The following is a 24,408-nucleotide window of genomic DNA, read 5'->3' on the forward strand; positions in this document are numbered from 1 at the left end:
GGCATAGAGAATAGAGTGAGTCTAACATAATATCATATTATAAAATAAAAATAGTGATATGCAATTAAAGCAGTACTTTAGAAAAATATATGGTCTTAAAGTCTTAAGTTATGAAAGAAAAACATTTCAAAATTTATGAACCGAGCATCTATTATATGAAGTTATAAAAATTATCTCAAATAAATCCAAGAAAGTAGAAGGAAAGTATGATGTCAAAAATTAATGATAAAAAATATATAATGGAAGGGATCAATAAATTCAAAGTAGATTCTTTTTTAAGAGATAATAAGCTTGTTGAAATTGATCCAAAAAAGAAGTAATAATAAGAAAGGGCACATAACTGTAGATGTTGCCAGTATTAAACATTTGAAAAATATGATTCCCACATTTTTCCAGATAATAGAAATAGAGGAAATGCTTCTTTGTTCACAGTATGAGACTAGAAAATTTTTAGACCAAAACCAAACAAGAGCAGAAAAAAGAAAATTTCAAGCCAGTTCTCACTCATGAACAAAGTTGGAAAATTCCTTTGAAAAATATTGAAGCATTGCAGATAATATACCATTACCATTTGGGTTAATTTCAGGAATCTAGGGATGATTTAGTATACAGAAAATGTAAAAAGCTAATCTGACATATTAATAATTATGTAATAATTTTAGATGGTAAGAAAAAAGAAACAACATAAGATTCAACATCCATTTGTGGCAAAATTATTAAAAGTGATATGGAAGAGCATTTGCTTGATCAGGTAAAGAACATTTACAAGAATATGAACACAAAAAGAGCTGCAGGAAACAGTGTAAGTGATGCCCACTGTATCTCTTCTAATTAACATTATACTAGATATCCTACTAATACAGTAAGAAAAAAGAAAAACAAGAATGAAAAGGAAAGATATTGGAATGAGAAAACCAAAACAATTGTTTTCTGAAAATGATTTGATTGTCTTCATAGAAAATCCAAAATAATCCAGAGATAAAGTATGAAAATTTATAAATGAATTTCCTAAAATGCTTCTTTTGTGGTTAATAGATAAAATAATTATTGCATTTCTACATACCAGTAGTAGTCAGTTGTATTATATACAATATATATGTGATATGTGTGTATGTATGAATATGTGTGATGTATATATATATATCATAGATGTAAATCAAACAAAAATATTTCAGTTTTTTATATAAAAAGATAAAACTTAAATAAAACATTAAAGATGTAAGTAAGTACATATGTGTAGATTGATGTTTATGAATAATGATGTCAATTAAACTTATAGATGGCAAAGGCATTCCACGGAAAGGAAAATATATGTGGTACATAAATATGTGAAAAATTTTAACCTCATTTAAAAAAAGAATAGTCATTCATAGCAAACATATCACAATGGGATTCATTTTAAACCCAACTTACTGGCAAAAATTATAAAATCAATAATCCAAGTATCTGCAAAGATGTGAGGAAATGAGAAATAGCCTACTGATAAATATTAAAATTACTATAACCAATCTAGAAAACATTTTGACATTACCCACTGATGTTGGGTACGTTTGTGCTCTAAAAGCCAGTAATTCCACTTAGATATATCCCTTATGCAAAAAATACTGCATCTTATAAGTATCTACGTTAAGAAAAAATCTTACATATATGAATCATGTGACATGTACAAGAATTTCCATAGCATCAGTGTCCATAGAAATGAAATAAGTAAAATGATCACCAATAGTATAGTGAACAAATAGCTTGAGTATTTCTTCCATGGAAAAGAAATGAATAGACTGCTAGGACATGCATCAACCTAGTTTAACCTTAAAAACATGTTCATATATGTGTTGTAAACAATGTTGAAAAAAAGAAGCACATCTCGGAATAATGCATATAGTAAGAAATTTTAAAACAAGAAAAATAAGGCAAAACCAGACAACATATTGTATAGGAAAGCCTACACAAGTGTCAAATCCTGTGAAAAGGACTGTGAAAACGATTAAGAATAAAGGTCAAGTCTGGGCAATGGGGTGGGAGAGATACACGAGAAACTATAAGATAAAAAAAATGTTCTCTATCTTACTCTGGATAGTTAGAACCAGATGGTCACTTTATAATTGGTTATGAAATAATAAAGACATATTTTAAAGTTCTTTTGAAGCTTAGCATATTTAAAAAATTTAGAAAGTTGTTCTAAAGTTGTATTCACTACCACTTATGACAGGGTACTGTCTTCCTTTCCTGATCCTGCCTCTTGAATTATGTTTACTTCTAATTGTTCAACTCTCTGAGAATGTAAGTGGAGAGAAGCTTTGACAGGATTCCAGATTCTTCAGTGAGCTGCCTATATCTGGGCATGGCTGCTGATGTGCTGTGGTGGATGAGCACCATAGCTGCCCTGTGGTCTGGATTCTCCCTGGCTCCACAACAGTGATGTGCTCTGAACAAAATTCCGAGAATGTCTTCCCCCAACCCAGACACTTACTCACACTCGGCCCAACAGTGTTGCTTTGCCCAGGGCCTCAATGGTTTTGGAGAAAATAGCCCCTGCATTTTATGCTAACATTCTCTCCCTAGGGTCCAACCTAGAATCCATAGGATGCACCAGGAGGAATATTTAAATCCAGAGAATTGAATTTACTCTACTTCTCCTTAACATTTATCCAAAACATTTGTCTTTAACTGTACCAAGCTGCTCTGCTTAATTTCCTTTTTCCCTTGAACATATATTCTTTTAGGAAATTTCAGTTTCCCCTAAAAAATACTCTCTACTTTCATCAAAAATGCCCACTTTTCTAAATGTTGGAGAATGAGTGTTTTGTTAAAAATAGAAACTAGAAATATATGCAAAATATCTTTATCCATTGTTTTAAGTAATACACCAAAAATGTACCAAACTTCAAAGAAAAAAGAAATAGTCTAATTAGTTATAGTATATACACATAATAGAATTTTTTCCACATTAAGGCAAGAGAATTTAAATAAATTAGAAGTTCTCAATCATACTGATTTAAATGTAAATAAAAGTTATACAATATGAAATCCTGTTTGTAAGTCTGTGTGGGTATGTGTGTGCACCTGCGTGTGTGTGTGTGTGTGTGTTTGGAAGAATGTACACAAAGACATTAAGAGTAGTTATTTCTGGGTAGTGAGATTATCGGTGATATTTACTTTATATTAAAGAATAACATATAATTATTTATTTGATTTTTAATTTTCCTTGTACATTAACATTTCTTTAAGGTATTTAAAAGTCAGCTTCCAATTCCTACAATCTGATTTATATATTTGGCTTTAATAAACACTTAAAAATTAACGTTGGTTTATTTAAGTATAGTTCTGACCATTTCTATTAACTAAATGAATGAAAATGTTGAAAGAAAAATTGATAACATAAAATTCTAAACTGCCAATCATATTCACCTAAAGGCTTAAGAGAACATCTAATTTTCATGTCGCTCAACATAAGAAAGTTATTTTTACTATTTAATTAAAAGACAAAAGAAAATCCCAGTAAAAATGATGAGATTAAAATGACAGCATTATTTTTATTTTTTTCCTATTTTAAAAAGAACAGTTATTCACAGAACAAAAGCGTTTTATTGCTGTGTTAACACTGATAATCAGGTGTTTTTGCTGTTATTAAATATACAATTTAAAAAAAAGCAGCAAATTAGAATTAAGCAAACCTCCTGGATATCAACCTTACCTAAACAAGACAATTTATATTATTATTGGTTTTTATTTTTTTCTTTATTTTCCTATTATTTTTTGTTTTATTCCAGCAAGAGCTTAATCAAGTCAGATGTAGGAAACAAAAGATACTAAAATGACTAATAAAATATGGTATCCCAATTATAATTGGAAAACAAAAAAAATTATTTTAAAAAAATTTAAAAGATGCTAAAGCACACACACACACAAAAAGACAATTATAATCTCACACCCAATTACATCATTCTCAGGTTAAGTGGATCCAAGGAGAAACTGAAAAGTTGAAGCCATGCAGGGACACAGTTTTGCGACTGAGCAAGAATAGAATGTTCCATGATAAAATAGAAAGAGAGGGAGAAAAAAATTCTGAAATTCTAAAGCTTTGATCATTGATGTGCATTCAAGTAAATATCTGCGTTTTGCAGTGGTATATTAGTTGTTTGAGCCAAGCAGGTGACATGAGTCACATGATCCAGGGTAGGCCTTGCCAGAAATATGGTAACTGTCAGTTACCATATACTAGGTGTCGAAAAGGACAAAACTTTACATTTTGTTTTCTAATTTATTATTCTCCCAAATCACAGCACACAATGCACCCTCCAAACATGAGTGTCTGGTAATCATAATAAAAAGTGACCTAATTTTTCAATATCAGAGAAACATGTACAATTAGGGAAATAAAACTTGCTCCATTGATACATTAGCATTAAAATATAAATTAATGAAAATAAAGAATACTGTCCTCTATGTCTCCTGACAGCTATAAGTCATAAACTAAAATTAATTTAGATATAAGATATGCATCCTTTTTATAGTTTTAATGACCTGTTTTTAGGAAAGATATTTTTAAAGAAGAACAAGCTGTAAAATGTTCAATTTGGATTATAATCAATACTTGCACAGAGAAGCCATTCCATATTTACTAAGCCACTCAAAGAAATCTTCTTGTTGTCAGGCACTGTACTATATATTAGCTCTATAATGGTGAGAAAAATTGAGAGGGTCCTTGCCCTAAAGTGTAATGAGGAAGGCAGACTCATTTCAAATAAACACATTGAAATCTGTAGTAAGTGTATAGCAGGATGGGATCTTTTTCTTTCACACTTGATTCTTTCTTGTCTTTCACAAGGCCTACCCTGTCTCCACTGCTTCCCACTCAGTCATTTTTGACTTGTACAAGAGTATATTTGATAAGATAGAAAAAGAACATAGAGACAAAGTTATGAGATAAATGTGGCCAACGTGAGAAAGAAACATTATTTCTCTTACAAATGAGCCCTTCTGAGAAATCTGGAAGAATCAGCACCTCCTACATTAAAATCAGAAAGCCACTGCTGTCTTACCTCCCCAGGGACAGGAGCACAAAGCAGAGCAGAAGTATATAAAAGTGGTGTTTTCATGGGACGGCAGCAAAAGGGAGACCTTAGAATGGGTCTCAGAGAGATACCCATCTAGGGTATGGGCAACATAGCAAATAATCTTTTGGTGCATCCTCTGGTTTCCATGCAATGATATAATACAAAAATTTCCCTGATTTTGGATCAAACGTTGCAGGCATACCTAAGACATCAAATGCCTAAATAGAAAGTAAATAGTCAAGACTGAAATTAATGGGGAATACCCAGAGAAGTTAGGAAATGCCCCTTGAGAACAATGTTTCAGCAGAGATCTGAAAGATGAGAAGATTTTATTCAGCAAATAGCATAGAATGTTCTTTTGCAAAAGCTAGAAGTGACATAGAGAAAGACAAGTTCAAGAGCTAAAATTGCTCGGAGTTAGGGGGACAGAAACAAGATGTAGTCACTGAAAGAGGCAGGGGCCAGAAGACTACATTAAGGACTTTCTTCGCTGTGGAAACAATAGGAAGCTTTTAGATGGTATGAAGGGATGTGACAAAATCATTGAGACAATATATCAACATGATCATTCCATTACAGATGAAGAGCACTACAGAGGGAGTAATAAGTATAGGCAGGTTTGCAAAGTAGAAAGCTAAAGTGTTGTCCAAGAGAGGTAATGGCCACTTATACTAAATATATTAGCAGTAGAGATGAAGAAAGATAGACTCAAGAGGTATTTGGAGGTTACTTTGACCTGAATGAGTAATGAATTGGGGAAATGGAGTGTAAGAGAAAGAGAGGGCATGAAGACGATCTATCACTTCTAGCATGTGAATTTGGATGAATGCTGGTGTCAGTAGGCAAGATGAGGAAAACGAGAGGCCAGAACAGGTTTAACAGGGAGATTTTTCAGGACAAACTTGGATATGACGAGTTATGATGCCTTTGACACAAGATATCCAAATAGAAATGTTGACTCTGTAAGAGAATATTCAGGTCAAGAGTTTTGGGTTCAAGTCGAGAATGAAAACAGTTAAACTGGGCAAAGCTTGAGATCTGGAACATGGCTACTGTTCAGGCAGCACCTGCATACCCCAAAGCTCAGATATCAAGCAGGAGGCCAATGGGAAAATAATCCAAGAGTTTCAACACAGGTTCTGCTTTCTCCTCTTATCCTTCCTGCCTCTCTACAACTTCCAGAACTTCCTGCCTGATCATTAAGAATTGTTTACAGAGTTGTCCAAGACTCCCAAAGTTCTACTAAAAGTATAATTCATCAATTAATTCACCTAACCTTAGAGGCAGGACAAATTTTCTAAATAAAAAAAAAAAATTGTACCAAATATGTGCAAGAAACTCAGTTAAAGACTGTGGATAGATAATGAGATGTAATAATAGCAAATATTTGACGAGTTCTTCCTCTGTGAGACCCACTATTCTGTGTATTTTATATGTATTAACTCATTTAATTCTCAAAACAACCCCATGAGGTAAGTATAATTGTTCTCTCCACCTTACAGATGAGAAAATGGAGGAATAGTGTGATTCTATAACTTGTCCAGCTGTTAAGTAGCAGATTTAGGATGTGAAATCAGGTAGGTCGGCTTTGGAACCAATAATTTTAATCACTATATTATCATATAAAATAAGACTTGATAGGTCTTATGATCTAGCTAAGAAAATAATATATTAAAAAATAAAGGATACGATAAAACTGCAAAGCATCTAGTTACTTAGATCTAGGAGCTTGAGATATTCATTACATATACCATAGTTTAAATTCTCAATTGACTAGAGATATTTCCATCAGGATTGGCTAATATAAGCACAGTAACGATCAATTCCAAAATATTAGTCACTTAACAAAGCATATGTTTACTTATTATTAACACTACATCTCCAACATGAGCATCCAGGGAAGCTCTTCTCGTTGTTATCACTTGGAACCCAGGCTGGTAGAGGTCGCATCTTGACACGGGCTTCCAATTTCTCAGAAAGGTAACAAAAAGTGGGAAATCATGTACGGGCTTTTAAAACACCTACCTAGGACAGACAAACATCCCTAGAAATTCTGATCATATTCATCAGCTAAAACCAGTTATATAGACACACCTTAGTTTAAGGGGACGGGGAAATAGGAGAACTGAGATATTTGTTACTATTCCTATAGCCCACCAAATTGGATTCACTATATACTCGCATGATAGTGTCTCCCATTGCTAGACAACCCACAACTGAAGAAGATGGTGATTCCCATGCGAATATGTCCTTCTCTTGTTTCCTTCTATTGAACTCACATCCAGTCACAACTCTTAAACAGAGGAATCTCAGAGAATTATCACTTGGTTGGGTACAACCGGAAGTCAGGAACATTCATTACAAAAGGAAAAAAGGACTCCAACTCCAAGTACAATACTGAATATCAATTCAAGGACAAGAAAAAAGATAGGAATAGAAGTAAAAATGAATGTATTATAATACAGAAAACAGTAACCAATGCATGTAAAAAGTATTTCTCATTGTCAGTGACAAGATATATTTTATTGTTGCCATGGTCTTTGAATATACAGGAGTTCATTTAAAAAAAAGAAAATCAGCCTGGCTGATAGCAAACTTTATGAGGGAAAATCTATATTCTACCATACTGCTTTTCTATACTTTTGAAAGCAGAAATAGCTGAAGACTCAAACTTATTGTTTTGGGACACCTGGTCCCTGAGTGCACAAGGATGAGAGCTTAACTGAAAATTAGGGCCTGTGGGTCCTTCTAACATCTATTACCAAGAGGTCAGCAAATGAACAGCCATGAGATAACATAAATGCTACTTTGCAACTAGGAAAAAGTTGAATAAGATTGAGCAACTGTAGGATATAATTTAAAAATTTTAAGTAAAGAAGTTACGACTTCTCACCCCAATGTTATGTAAAGAGACAAATCAACACCTCTGATAAAACTTCCTATCGAAATTTAACTAAATGTTTAGTCACAATAACAATAGTAATATAAGTACACTTCTGACAATTCTCAAGAATAAAATTATAAAATTAAGAAATGAAAAGTAAATATAAGACTTCTGGCTTCTGTTTCTACATTTAAGGGACTTGAAAGTAGCCATTCCATCCAAACAATAAGTAAATAGCTGAACTAACCAAAAACTTAATAATTCTTCTTAGACGAACTTTCTTTTCTAGGGCAACATTAAGAGAACACACAGCCTGATTTAAAAATGGGCTGAAGACCTTAACAGATAACTCACCAAGGAGATATAAATATGGCAAATATGCATATGAGGAGATGCTTTACATTACATGACATTAAAGAAATTCAAATTAAAGCAATAAGATACCACTACACATTTATTAGAATGACCGGAACCCAGAACATATACTGCAAACACTGTCAAGGATGTGGAGCAGCAGGCACTCTTGCTCATTGCTGATGGGAATATAACCACTTTGGAAGACAGTATGGCAGTTTCTTATGAAACTAAACATACTCTTGTTATATGATCCAGCAATTATACTCCTTGGAATTTAGTCAAAGGAGTTGAGAAGTTATGTCCACATTAAAACTGCATACAGATGTTTACAGTAGCTTTATTGAGAGTTGCAAAAAGTGGGAAGCAGCAAGATATCCTTCAATAGATGAATGAATAAATAATCTGTGGTACATCCAGGCAATGAAATATTATTCAGCACTTAAAAAAATAAAAGAAAGAGCCATCAAGCTATGAAAAGACATGAAAAAACTTAAATGAATATTACTAAGTAAAAAAAAGCCCAGCCGAAAAGACTACATACTGTATGAGCCCAACGTGTAAAATTCTAGAAAAGGTAAAACTATGCACAGTAAAGGCATCAGTGGCTGCCAGAAGTTGGGGAGAGGGGAAAGGGAGAGAAGAAAAGGTAGATCACAGGAAATTTTTAGGGCAGTGAAACTAGTTTGTATGATATAATAATGCAGCGGTCCCCAACCTCTTTGGCAACAGCGACCAGGTTCTCCTATGAGAATCTAATGCCTGATGATCTGAGGTGGAGCAGAGGTGGTGATGCTAGTGCTGGGGAGTGGCCGCAAATACAGATGAAGTTTCACTCACTTGCCGGCCACTCACCTCCTGCTGTGTGGCCCAGTTCCTAACAGGCCTCAGACCTGTAGCAGTCCATGGCCCAGGGATTGGGAACCCCTGCTATAATGAAGGATTCATGTCATTATAAATTTGTCCAAACCCACAGAATGTACAACAATAAGAATGAAACGTAATGTAAACAATGGTCTTTAGATGATAATGATGTGTCAATGTAGGTTCGCCAATTGTCACAAATATACTACTCTAGTGAGGAATGTGGATAATGGAAGAGGCTATGCATGTGGAGGCAGAGTATATATGGCAAATCTGTACCTTCCTCTCAATTTTGCTATGAACTTAAAACTGCTCTGGAAAGTAAAGTTTGTCTAAAAAAATATATACACAAACTTATGATGACACAAGAAAGAAGGTCACGTCAGCAAGACAGTGGAATACAAAACCCTAAATCTTCTTTCCCCTATGAAGACAGTGATCTAACAATGATACATGAACAAGATGTTTCTGTAATAAGTCCAGATAACAGTTTAAGGATCCCATGCACTGCACTATAGACCAATTGGACCTGGGAAGTATACAGAACACTTCAGCCAACAGCAAAATACAAATTCTTCTCAAGTGCACATGGAACATATTACAAGATAGATCATGTGTTAGCCATAAAACAAATCTTTTCACATTTCAGATTGAAATCATATAAACTGCTTTCTCTGACAACAATAAGATAAAGTTAGAAATCAATAACAGAAAGAGGAGATTCCACAAATGTGTGAAAATTAAACAATGCACTCTTAACCAATTGGTAAAAGAAGAAATTACAAGCACATTTAGAAACTATCTGGAGAAAATGAAAAAAATAAAAGCATAACATACCAAAAGTTGTGAAATGCAGTGAAAGGAATATTACGTTTAGAACAGTAAACGCTTAGATTAAAAAAGAAGAAAAATCTCTAACCAATATCTTAAACTTACACTTCAAGAAACTAGAAAATTAGGAATAAACTAAACCCAAAGTCAGCAGAAAGGATATAATAATTAGAACATAAATTAGGCAGAGAATAGAAAAACAAAGAAAAAATTTTTAATAAGTATTTTTAAAGAATCAACAAAATTGAAAAATCCATAGCTAGACTAACTAAAAAAGTAGAGGACTCACATAACTAAAGACAAAAAAACAAAAAAACAAACAAACAAAAAAAAACAAAGAGGTATAACCACTGATGTCACAGAAATGAAAACAAGAGAATACTATGAACAGGTATATACCAATAAGTTGATTAATTTTGAAAAAAATAGATAAATTCCTAGAAACACAAACCTACCAAGACTAAATAACACAAAAATAAAAAAAAAATATGAACAGATCTATAGTTAGTATGGATATTGAAGCATGAAAAAAAAAAAATCTCCTGAAAAAAAAAAAAGAAAGAAAAGAAAAGCACAAGACCAAATGGCTTTACTGTAGAATTTTACTAAACATTTAGATAATAAAAATACCACCCCCCCTTTAAATTCTTCCAAAAAATTGAAGAAGAGGAAACATACCCAAACTCATTTTATAAGGCCAAAATTACCTTAATATCAAAACCAGACTAAAACACAAGAAAAAAAAGAAAAGATCAATATCCTGGATGAATTTTGATGCACAAATTCTAAACAAAATACTAGCAAACCAAATTCAATGGCACATTAAAAGGATCATAAGCTGTAACTAAGTGGGATTTGTGCACAAAATACAAGGACAATTCAATATATGAAAATAATTCAATGTAACATGCTACCTTAACAAAGTGAAGGGGAAAAAAAGCCACTGATCATCTCAATTGATGCAGAAAAAAGACATTTGACAAAATTCAAATTTCTTTCAACTCTCAACAAACAGTATAGAGGGAATAAACCTCAACATAATGAAGGCCATATTTGACAAGTCCACAGCTCACATCATACTCAAGAATAAAACGTTGAAGCTTTTCTTCTAAGATAAGGAACAAGACAAAGATGCATACTATCACCATATCTATTCACCACAGTACAGGAATTCCTAGCCAGAACAATTAGATAGAAAAAAAAAAAAAAAGGAAATAAAAGGCATCCAAATTAGAAAAGAAGTAAAATGATCTCTATTCATAGATGATATAATGTTATATATAGAAAGCCCTAAAGATTTACACACACACACACACACACACACACACACAGTTACAACTAATAAACAATTTCAGCAAAGTTTCAGGATGCAAAATTAATGCACAAAAATCAGTTCTGTTTCTATATACTAACAATGATGACATTGAAAATAAAATTAAGACATGTACTTTGATATCAAAAGGATAAAATGATTAGGAATAAATTTCACCAAGGAGGAGAACTACTTGTACACTGAGAACTATAGGAGATTACTAAAAGAAATCAAAGAAGATACAAATAGATGGAAAGACATCCCCTACTTGTAGATAAGAAGGCATAATATTTTTAAAATGTCCGTTCTACCCAAAGTAATCTAAAGATTTGATAGAATTTCTATCAAAATCCCAATGGCAGTTTTTATAAAAACAGAAAAAACATCCTAAAATTTCTATGGAAACTCCGGGGTTCCCAGAATAGGCATCACACTTCCTGACTTCAAAGCATACTAAATTGCAACAATAATTATCAACATGGTGTGGTCCCGACACCATGTTGATAATGGAAGAGGCTATGCATGTGGTAAATTAAAGGGAGAGTAAACAAATTAAAATCATCCAAAGAAATGCATAGGGCAGAGATTGGAAGGTTCTAAGCGGGAAGTTTTTGAATTCCTCAGGATGTATTACCTTTTCCTCATCAATGTGTGATGATATACATGGAATACAGCCAACCTGGGAAGCTCATCTATGCTTTGTGTCCAGAGTTTTGTTTTGTTTTGTTTTGTTTTTTAAATTGGAGTTTCATTATCTAGATGTGATTGATTAGTTGCCCATGTTGTTGAACTCGGTCTTTGCTGTTCTCTAATCCTGAATTTCAGGCTGATGTCATATAGACATCAAGGAGCCTACCATGACACTTCTATCGCTCAGGAAATTTTAATGATTTAAAATTGCCTCCTAGGAATCAGGGACTAAAGCCAGATCTTCCTTTAGGCAAGAGGACACTTTTTATTAAATATTTATGTTTGCCATTAATTTTGTTCTAGACATTCCAATAAATACAATTATTGAGGTATAGTTTAAAATATCCATTGTCGAGAAAAATAGATAAATTTATTACCCATACATGGCATCATTTTCTACCTTGGAGCCCAGTAGAGTCAATAATAAAATTCAACGTGTTTTTCAGATTCAGTTCTAGAAAGAAGTTATCATAAGTAAACTGGTTCAAAACAAACAAAAGACACCTTAGGACCAAAGAAACAGCCAAACAAACAAAGACACCTTAGGGTTATTATATCATTCTCATTAAACATATATATTAAATAGAGGAGACTTGAGAGTCTTCATCTTCATATCCATGTTCTCTGTCACTTTTCTTCATCAGTTATCATAAACTTGGTATTTCTATCATATTCAGGGACTATTTCTCTTTTAGTTTATGAATAGATGCTGGGATTTTTAATAATATATTTTTGGTTACTATTGAAATCATTATTTTCATTTGTCATGATAAATTTTGTTAATAAATTTGCCAAGTATAATTTATCTTAAGATTTCTTGGGAGAAGAGAAAATTTCATAGTCACAATGTACAATCATTTTTTGCCCTCCGCTTTGAAGATATTCTCTTTCTACCTCATTTTAAGTAATTTGTTGTGATGTGACTTGAAGTAGCTTTATTAATGTTTCTTATACTTGGAGTTCATTAAGTATCTTGGGTATTTAGGTTTCCAGTTGTTCTTTTGAAAATTTTCAATCATTATTTATTCAACTATTTCTTCTGTCCCCTCTTCTTTCCTTCAAAAATGTCAATCACATGTATATTACATTGTCTGACATTGTCTTGGAGTTAACTGCTGCTCTGCTCATTTCTTTTCCAGTATTTTTCTTAGTTTGTTTCATTTTGGATAGTTTCTATTTCATGTCTTCAAGTTCACTAATCATTTCTTCTGAAGCATATAATCTGATGTTCATTGCAGACATAATTTTCACCTACAGAAGATCAATTTTGGCTAACTTTATATCTTCTATTTCTCCAGTAAATATGTTCAATTGTCTTTCTACCTTTATGAATATATCTTTCATACATTTTGTCCACTCTACTTGTGTCAGACAGGAGACAAAATGCAACCCTTGTTACTACAACTTTTCCGAAGCAGAAGTCCTGTATAATTAATTTTTATGTTTTCTGTAAAGAATTTTAGATCTCCATTTAGAAATATAATTGTGCTATAACTTTTTGCTTTTTATGTTCATGTTAATATCATAAAATCAATTTGAAAACTTCACATATTTTAATGTTCTAGAACAGTGAGGAACAATATTAGAAGAACATAAGTTCTCCTTAAGTCAAAATGTCACTAAATTATAGGACGGTACTAGAGGAAAATTTAACAAAATTATCCTAAAATGTATTTGGAAAAAAATACATAACATGTAAAGAAATATTGAAAACGAAAATAGAAATAAGAGAGTTTACCATTACCAACCCAAATTGAAGATCAATGAAAGCCTGAAAATGGTTCTAGTAAGGCAATAATTTAGGACAAGCATAACATGTCATGAATATGTAAAAAATGGATCATTTCATTAATGGTACTGAAATAGTTAAGAAGAATAAAATTATTATTGCTCTTCCTCATATCACTAATCAAAATAAATTCCAGAATAAATTGTGTAGTTATATTAAAAAGTAAAATGTAAAGAAACCTATAGAAAATTCAGGTGAATATTAGTTATGGTGGGGAATAAATCTCTAACTGTAAACTCAAAATATGCATATAATAAAGAAAAATGTTAATAGGTTTGAAAATATTAAATATTATTTTCTCCACTTGGAAGAATACATAAGTAAAATTAAAAGACAAACTAAAAAAAAAATTATATGAAAAAAAGAATTAATTCCTATAATAAAAGAGAACTCTTGTAAATCATTAATAAAATTATCAAAAACTATAAAAATCAATGTATATTTTTAACAATGTATAGAAGAATAAAAAAAATAATAAATATATAAATATATTTATTATACAAGTAATGCAAAATGAAAACTATAAATCTAAAAGTATGTTATCATCACAAAATTTGTAAAGCTTAAGAAAAAATTACCAGAGTGGGAAAAGACATTTCTATGCTTCTGAGGGAGGTAATATTTTTAAATGTTGAGTTAGTAACTTGGCAATGTATTTATTAAGAACTTTAACAATATTGTATCATTAAGCAAATTAAAATCATGTTCTTAAAGCCCATTTAAGGAAATAGAACACACTCATAATATAGTTTAAATGAGAAAATTAAAAATGCATGTGCTACCTAATATATCAATTTAATAAGAAAATATACCAAAACATGGACAGTGACTCTCTCCAGATTATGGAAGTGTGGCTGATTTTTAGAAAACAATATTTCTTTTATCATTATAAAATGATTCAACTCTTGTTACTCTTTAATCTATTATTTATTCTCATTATAAGATGGAAGCTCTTTTCTGTAAGAAACTGGAATAAGGCAGCCACCCCCCAGAATGCTAGCACCCATTCTGGAATGGAAACAAATCTCTAAGAACTCTGAGGCCAAAAGAATTTCTCTTCCTCTCTCTCTCTAAGTCTGTCACTGTGAAGTTTAATCCTTATACTGATAGTCAGGCAATTTCAGTACTAACTTTTTAAAGCTGGACAGAGGTTAGAGATAGAAAGCTTTTCTCTGGACTTATGTTCCTCCTTTCGTCAGTCCCTTTATAGCTACTGCTTCAGGGTGACCTTGAAAGGAAACACCCTGCAGAGCTAGAAGTTAGGTAGTGTTCACTAGAGAATAGTGTTTCAGTGTTCACTGTGTAAGTTACTTTATTTCTCAGAGGTGTTACGGACACCATCTCTGAGCTTACAAAATAAGTAGACACGCTTGTCTGTATATAAATCTTTCAAGAAGTCCCACCACTGCAGAAAAGTGAATCAACTTCATATGATTCCTGAAAGTATATAGGTTAAATACTTAATAAACAACAACTAAATACACAATAAACAGCTGCTAAATGAATAAATGGAGAACAAATGAAGTATTGCAATCTCCTTTGCTTGGTGTCTATGTCAGACTTTTTACTTTTATTTCCTTCAGCATCACTTTGGGAGATTTTTTTGAGTACAGTTTCCCACATTCACTCTAAGAGATATAACTGCATCTGGTCTGGAGAGGGACTTGACAGGGCCTCCACACACAGGTGCATAGACATTCACCAAATAAGGGTGCTGAGGGATGGAGGCAAGTGGAGTCTGAAGTCCATTCTGAGGTTTGGGAACAGGCTAAGTCTGCCCAGAGGAAGGGAATCTTTTTTTTTCTAATTCACACAAAACCCAGGGCTACATCTTCTCAGAGATAATACCCGTTTTTATTTATACAAAGATGCAGTATAGACTTCTAGGTCCAGGTATCAAGATTTTGTTTAAAGTTTCCCAGGTAAAACCAACACACAATTATGGTTGAAAACAAAGGATAACTTCAATGATTGCTAGAACTGAATTCAAATTCTTCCCCGTAGAATCTAGTTTCTGATTTTTAGCCTGCTTTAAGTATGGCTCGGTAATTTCTGAACTTCTTCCTCCCACTCTTACATACATCTCACCCCACCCTCTGCCCACATTCATTCTATGAATGATAGTTCCATAGTTATTATAAAGTAATCTAACTGAGCATTCTGAATAACATATTGCATAGTACAGCTTGGAGGACATTGGCCCACCAACCTGTGGAATACGTGTAAGTTGAGATCAGGAGGGGCATGGCTTCTCTCCAGCCCCACATGTGTCACACAGGGATGCTAGTTAGCCTGGGGAGGGAAATAAGTGACGAATCTGCTGCCACACAACTTTCAAAAATGACTTCATATTTAAATTAGATAATGGCATTCAGTTCAGTCCAACTAAATATAACATATTTTAATGGTCTTCCATGTGTTAGGAAATCTGAATAATAAAAATAGAGTCAGACACGCCCTTGCCACAAAGACCCATACAATCTAGAGGTACTAAAGTGAAATTATAGGGCAAGGGACACTCCCCTTTTAGAGTTCCCCCTCGGTTTCTCATCGTGATACCTGAGAAGGCACTGAAAAGAAAAAAAAAAGGCATCAAAAATAGAAAGAAATATGCACCACATGTTAGCTATATGTAGGAGGAAATCCTCACAGAAAACAATCCAGAAAGAAGGAGGAAAGATAGTATGGAAAATTGTCATTCGAATGTCTCAACAGGTCAAGCCTGGAGGAAAAAAAAAACAAAAAAACAGAAAGAGGACGTATTATGTTGTACGTACTGGGCGCAGTAGATCGCCAAAACTCATTTTAATAAGAGTGAAGGAAAGAGAGAAAAGTAATGCTGTTCTCCTTTTACAAGTATGGGCATGCTAAATGTGTTTCTTCAAACAGTGGAACTTGAGCTAAAGGCTGTGCACATCTATCTCGAGGTATAGATCTCTGAGGGAGATTGGCATACATCCATGTCTATGCCTGAAGATATCCTGTGTTTACTTGGATAACTTAGCAATTTGGTTTTCTGTTCAAGGAAAAGAGTTGAGTTAGAAGAACTTGTTTGTAAATACATGCTCACATTCTGGGATTTTGTTTGAAGCCATGTGAAAAAAACCTCCCAAGTTGAAAGTAAACAAAAGTAAGAACAGAATATATCACCTCTGAATTCAAGATGAGCATATGGAAGTTTAAAAATAAATCATAACAGGACAAAACCTAAATGTGAATATCAAAAAACAGTGTGAATCAGAGAACTAAAACATTAGCTATAGTCAAAAGGGAAAATAAGTTTGAATATGTTTGATACAGGAAACAGAAGAAAAACACTACGGCGTTACACACTCATCATAATGGCTAAAACTAAAAAGACTGACAAAAAAAGTGTTGGTAAGAATATGGCACAACCAGAGCTCTTATGCATCATTAAGGGGTATGATAACTGGTACAGCCATTTTGACAAAAGATCTTTCAGTTTCTTATAATTTTGAACATACAATAGCCATATGACAGCAATGCTATTATATTTTTAATAATACTTTTTATTTTTCAATTATAGTTGGCATATGCACCTACATTTTTTATCCAGAGAAATGAGACCATATTTCTGCAAAAAGTTTTGCACAGATTGTTTATGACAGTTTCTTCATAATGGCCCCCAAATGAAAACAGCCCAGTATCTATTAACCGATTAACAGATTTTTAAAATTGTATTGTAGTTGTACAATGGAAAACTACTCAGCAGCAAAAAGGAACAAACTGCAAAAAAACATAACTAGTAGACGAATATCACAAAAAGTACACTGAATGAAAAAAGTCTTACAAAAACAGCTATGTTGTATGGCTTGATTTGTATTAATTTGTCAATTCACAAAACTAAGCTGTGATTTTAAAAAAATCAGAATAAAAGTTGTGTCTGGGATAGAGCAGAAATTGACTAGGAAGAGCTATGAGGGAACTTTTCAGTTAATGATAGAGTTTTAATAAAAATTCAATGAATGGCTTCCTTAAGATTCGTGCATTTCATTTACGTAAGTTTAGCTTCAGAAAAATAGGAAACAAATTAAATTCTACTTAATTTGCTAATTAGTTTTATATATGCTGAAGTGTTTAAAGATGAAATACTATATTAGCTATCTATTCCTCTGTAACAAATCACCTCAAAATGCAATGCCTTAAAATAACAAATATTTACTATACTACATTTTTTTATAGGTGGAGAATTTGAAAGCATCTTAGTCGGGTGGTTCTGGCTCAGGTTCTCTCAGAAAGTTACAATCAAGATAATAGGAGAAGTGGTAGTCACCTGAAGGCTTAACTGACATTGGAGAACCCTATCCCAAGTGCACTCCTATGGCTGTTGGCAGGAGAGCCCAGTTCCTCATCAGGCGAATCTCTCTATAGAGCTACTCATGACCTTATAGCTGCTTCCCCCTAGAATAAACAATCCAAGAAAGATTTCAAAGAGGAGGGCTTAATGCCTATGATGATCTGGCATTGGAAGTCACACACCATCACTTCCGCTATATTATTTTCTATTGGTTACATTTGATACGATGTAGGAGGGAACTATACAAAGGGAAGAATATCAGGAGGTGAGAATTATCTCAGAGCCTGGCTACCACAAGGGCAGCGATGCCTGCAATTCACTTTAAATCTCTATATGCACCCAAAACTGATGGATTGATAGATGGATAGGTGAATAAATATATTGATAGATGTAAGGTAAAGCATACGTAGTGAGATATTAGCAATTGTGGAATCTCTGTGGAATCTAGGTGTATACATGTTCACTGTACAATTCTTTCAACTTTTCTATATGTTTGAAAATTTTCTTAATAAAGTAAAATTTGAGAAAAAAATCACTTAACCCTAGTGAGATATGAGAAGACATGGTCTCCTCTAAGTAGAAAAGGGAATCTGTAAGAAGTGTTCAGTCTAATTTAAAGGCAGAGACGTAGAAGGCTGATGGTTGATATAAACCATAGATGATTTTCCAGGGCCAGGATCTGAAGAAATGTTAGCTCTGAGTGATTGGCAGACAAGCCTGAGTCTCAAAGTGGACACCTCCATCTGCCCTCAGATCTCACAGGTGATAGCTAGATACTTCCTATGTGTGTAGGTGGACACAGATTGTAGCAGAATGGAAGCTACTTAGGTTTGGGATTCAAGGGAAAACAGCAATGATCGATGTCACTGAAAATTGACATCTGAAGAACATATGGGAACAAGGATGTTCAGTAGATGCTGGGGAAGATTAATAACAAACATAAACTAGATACAAGTCCATAAGCCCTTCTGGATTCAAGCACAACCCAGAGGAAAAAGGATTGGAAGGGATTTCGGGGAAGGAGGTGAAACAGGATGGCTAAAACATAGGAACTCATAATTAATGGATGGTTTGTGGTTTTCTCTGGGCATTGGTGTCTTAAACTCTTTTACATGTCTTTCAAACTTTCAAAAGTAATAGGAATTATTTTTGTATAACTGGCATTGACAATAACTTAGTTAATTTTTAAGGACATGATAGAAAAAAATTCTACAGAGAGGAAAATATCGTCACTTGGAAATGCTATCTGCATTATTACAACTATAGGTCAGGTTTGGTTTTTTTTTAAGATAATATGACTTTTCTTCAAAGAATTTTTTTAATAATAAAATTGCTCACAACAAACAGAAAAGTACAATTCCAAGGTCTGTATTTGACTCTGAGTACTTATTATAAAATATAATAATGTGAAGCATTCCATGTTGTTAAATCACATATTAATCGAGACAAACAGAAGCTCAAATGTATGTGCACTCACACAGAGTCTCAGAGATTAAAATAGGAAGAAAGGCAAGCCCAGAACTGCTGAGAAATGAGCAGTGATAGACAACAGCTAGATACAGTGCGTGGGCTTTTGTCTGGTTGTGTGTGCCCTGCCTTCATGGCCTCTCCGCAGAGTCTGGAGGAGAGATCTTGGCAGCAGGCAGCAGACAAAGCCATATGCAGACAGACAATTCAGAACAATACATACAAGCAGTGTGGACACTAAAACTGCCCCTCCCCTCTAATTGTTAGCCTCTTAGATGAAACATCATGCCCAGAGTGGTGGTGGGTGAAGGAGGGAGAGGTGGAGCTCAGGCTATGTCTAAGAGGCCCAATCCAACTTCCAGAGGCCTATCTCTCACTCTTCATGGGAGTCAGGAGGGTTTGGTTACCTTGACCCAATGTACTTCTGGGAAAGTGTAAACATCAAATGAAAAGCAGCCACCATTGAGTCTCCATTAAGGCCATAGTTCACTTTTTAGTTTTTTAAAAAATATTTTATAAATCTCTTATATAATATTTTACTTCTCTTTCCACTGTCCCTTTTCTCTTTCAAGGGACCTGCATTATTTTCTACAGACCATGCAATGGAGCCTCAGAGTTTATCCCCTTCCTACATTACCCTTGCTAATGTGCTGAGCAAGCTGGGGAGAAGGTCATCTTGTGCTAACAAGTGGGCAGTGTGCACACGCAGCTGAGAGAAAATTCAGTCTCTGACCGGATTTGCTGTTCTGCTCACAGTCCATGACCCAGAAGAAGGCATTCCTCAGGTGTGGAAGGAATTCCTGAAGCCAGTGAGCATGTTCCTGGAATAACTGAGAGAAAACTATATCCTTACCAAGTAAATGATTCTATGAAAAAAAGAAAGACATGCACTGTTTTAGAATCTCTCTCTTTTTTTTTTAAGTAGATTCTTTTGTGACATAATTCACACATTTTGGCTTTCGCACACAAGGATTCCTTAAAGCAGAGCCAACTTGTATTTAATGATGGCTGTTGCTGCAGACAAGTCCCACCTCCTCGCACCAAGACAAGAACCTCATCTTCCAAGAAGCACCCCAGCTACGAGCTCCAGCATCTAAAGGAACTGTTGCTTCAGGAGACGAGCAATAAAATATTCTACAAAGACACTTGGTTAAATTTCCAATTAAAATGATTTAGTGGCTTCATTTTTTAGGTTTTCCCAAAGTGTGCTGATGACTAAAATTATGTAATGAAGCTTTCAAGGTTTTAAATCTGCTAATTAATCTCTGCACCTTTACAATAACCCAGAGCAATAAAAGGCACAATGAAAAGGATCAGATTAATATACGAGTGAATTAACCCTTAAGAGGTTGGTCTCTTCCAGCCTCGTGAGCCAGTGGTTAAAGTGGGTCAGCCTATCTCTTGGCCATGCGGGAAAGAGCATCGTCATGGGCAATCTCTCCAATGGCAGCGGTGCCGGAGCCGAATCTGCAGCTACTGCTGGCGCTCCTGTGATGTCTGCCGTGTGCCAAACTACCGTGAGTCAAAGTACCAGGCAAGTGAGGGTGGGAGGGGAGACAGTCATGGCAGCACTGGAGAGTCCCAAAAGGTAAACTCTCAGAAACAGAGTTCAGGAAAGGACTTAAATTCTTCTGAAAACTAAGAGGGAGAGTTCCTCCCCAGAAACCCCAGGCTGTGTGTTGAAGTCATGCGCAGGTAAGTGGGAAGCTCATTCATTGGCCAGACAGGTCTAAGGAGTGACAGATAATTTAAGGCAAAAGAACATTCTGTATTTGTGAGACAGCCGAGTTGTACCCAAAGGGAACGTTTATTCGCTCAGATAAGCCTTAACAAGAGGCTCAATGTATTTGCTCTGCTGTTACTCTTCTTTACAACAGGTAACTGGCTGTGCCCATTTCTTCGTATCTATTGGCTCTAGGCTTCAAGACCACCTTCTCTACTGCTCTGAGATGCTGGGGCTGGAGCCACAATCTGCAATTCTCAGATTCCCTAGCTGGAAACTACTGGCTTCTGTTTAGGTTCTTCTAACAGAAGATAGGGACTGAAATGGGGATGCAGAGGGATTCCTTTGCATTTTCTGGTTCCTGTCAGACTCATTCAAGCAGCAGACATGAGCTACATGTTGATTACTTCCCCTAAGAGACAGAGCTGGATTGAGACTCTGTTCTGCTTCACTACAAAGATGATATGCTTCCTCCAATCCTTCACTGCTTCTCTGTAGGGAAATTAGGAGAATGTAACATCAGAAAACCCCAAGAAGGATGAGGAGAGTAGTAGGCAGTGATTCATGCCACAGAGAGAGTAAGAACTGAGAAAGAGCTGCTGGACTTGATGATTAGGGGGACAACAATGGCCCCTATGACAATATATTAAGTTGAGTGATGGGGACTGTGGAAGGCAGAATTGTATGATTGCACTCATGATCATTGTCCCCTAGGGTTACAGCCTCAACAGCTATAATTTGCTTCTCGCCAGTAGAATGTGGCAAAGGTGAAGACTCTACAGATGTAATTAAGGCCTTGATCAGTTAAATTGGACTTAATGGAAAAGGAGATCATTTGGGTGGGCCTGACCTAGTTAGGTGAGACCTTCAGAAAGGAATGAAACATCAGAGATATTCTGTTGGCCTGGAGGACAGCAAACTTATATGTTATGAACTGCCTAGGGAGAGGTATGGCCTTTAGGAGCTGAGGATCTCAGTACTACAAACCAAAGAACTGAATTCTGTCAATAGCCATGTGAGCTGGAAATAGCTAAAATCCTCTAAAGAGATGAGAGCTCTGGACAACAAATGCCGTGATTTCAGCCCAATGAAACTCTGAGCAGAGAACCCGGCTAACTTGGGCCTGAGCACCTGACCCACAGAAACTGAGACAATGAATTTATGTTGGTTTAAGTCCCTAAGTTTGTGGTAATTTATTATGCCATGATAGGAAACTCATATAGGGACAGAAACCAGACTATAAATTTCTGGCAATACCTCCCTGCTCCAGTCCTATGTTCTTACTGTTATAACATCATAAGTAGAAAAAGTAAGACAGTGTTGTCTGAATATTTTCACTGCTGCTATTTGTTATTTTATTAGAGCAAAAGAAGAAAGACAAAGGTGTTCTTTAATTTAATCATGGCATAAAGACTCTCACTAAATAATAATGAAATAAAATCTGTGAAAAGAACGTTAGCAATGGCAATACAGAAATTCGAGGTCCTCATTATAATTTTGAGGTCTCAACAACTGAAATGGAAATCAATGGTGTTCATAAACCTTTCCTGCATGACTGGTTAGTTTCTTTTCTCTACTGGACAGGACTTCCCTATATTAGACATGATAGCAGCATCCATGACAAATTTACAAAGGAATACATAGTTACCTATATAATAGACGAGCCAAAGCAAAAACTAGTAGCATCATCACAAATAGCTGAGCTGAAATTCCTTAAGAAAGCAATCTGAATAACCTTGTCACATCCATTTTCCACACCTTCCCTTTGGCAAGTACTCTATGTCCCCATGAAGCTTCATTTCCCTATTTATTGCCAAAGGCTACCATTTCATATCACACATCAAAGCGTGAGAAATATCAAGGTAATGAAAACTGACACCGTGGCAAAGAGAAGGTGAGCCATGGCCATTGTGGTGAAAGCAGAGGTCAAGGTCCTTCTCAGCAGAGCTGTGCATCATCCTGGATTTCCTGCAGCTATGCTCGCCCAAGAGCTAGACTCTACAACAGGAATACACCTTTTGAGTAGCAGCCATGGAACGCAACTTGAGATTCAAACTGAATTCAATGGCGAGATAGTCTAAATGGTTTCTATATTCAAATCAAAATCACTCTTGACCTTGAAAAGGTTATTATGCATCCGAAATATCCTTGGTTTAACTTAATGAAGTGACCATTGAGCCTTTATCCGTACATCTGGCCAAATGTATTCAAATCTTCCTCAAAGAAAATTATATGTTAAATTATGAATTTGGCTCACTAGCCACCTCTTGCAGAAGCAGAGCCATATAATTAAAGATTTTGGGAGTCTGAAGCCTTTGGTTCTTATACATATCAAACACTGGTTCTTTGGCCAAGTCATAGAATGTCTCTCTGCAGTTTTCAATTTCAAAGAGTGAACTCTATTTCAGACCTTGAACATCTTTCTAGCCTTACTGCCAGGGATTTTCTTTTCCAAAGAGAAATATTGGCTCTGAGTCCAAAAAGGACACCAGGACAGTGATGCAGGCGAGGTAATCAGAGATGGTCATTTGGAACTGACTGATTTCAAAAGTGAATTCGCACACTGTTACAATGCTGCATAGGCACTCAGAGCCACTGATTAGTTACTTATGGTTTCTCAGAGGCAAAATCACCCTGAACAAAGAACAATTTTAGGTCTAAGAAGGTTAGTATTCTTATCTAGAGTGAGAAATGCCTCCTGATTGAACATTTAGAGGTTTTATCTGGATAAAAGAACATGCAGTAACAGAGGTAAGAACAGAAAACTAACCTGCCAAGGAGTATGTGCTTTTTAAAATTAGGTCTCAATATATGTAGAAAAGCTTAGGCTTCAGTGAATAATTTCTATTACTAGTGATAGTTGTATATCTAGAATGAATGGATTACAATAGTGGATGGCAAATTTTTTCTGTAAAGGGACAGGTAATACATATTTTAGGTTTTGTGACCCATAAGCTTTCTGTCACAGCTACTAAACTCTGCCCTTGTAATATGAAAGAAGCCACAAATAATACATAAGTGAGCATGGCTGTATCTTAATAAAACTTTATTTACAAACACAGACCATGGCTCATATTTGGCCTGCCAGCTATAGTTTATCAATCTCTGGATTAGAACAT

Source organism: Rousettus aegyptiacus, unplaced genomic scaffold (genome assembly GCF_014176215.1).
Source record: "Rousettus aegyptiacus isolate mRouAeg1 unplaced genomic scaffold, mRouAeg1.p scaffold_m13_p_7, whole genome shotgun sequence".
Taxonomy (NCBI): Eukaryota; Metazoa; Chordata; class Mammalia; order Chiroptera; family Pteropodidae; genus Rousettus; species Rousettus aegyptiacus.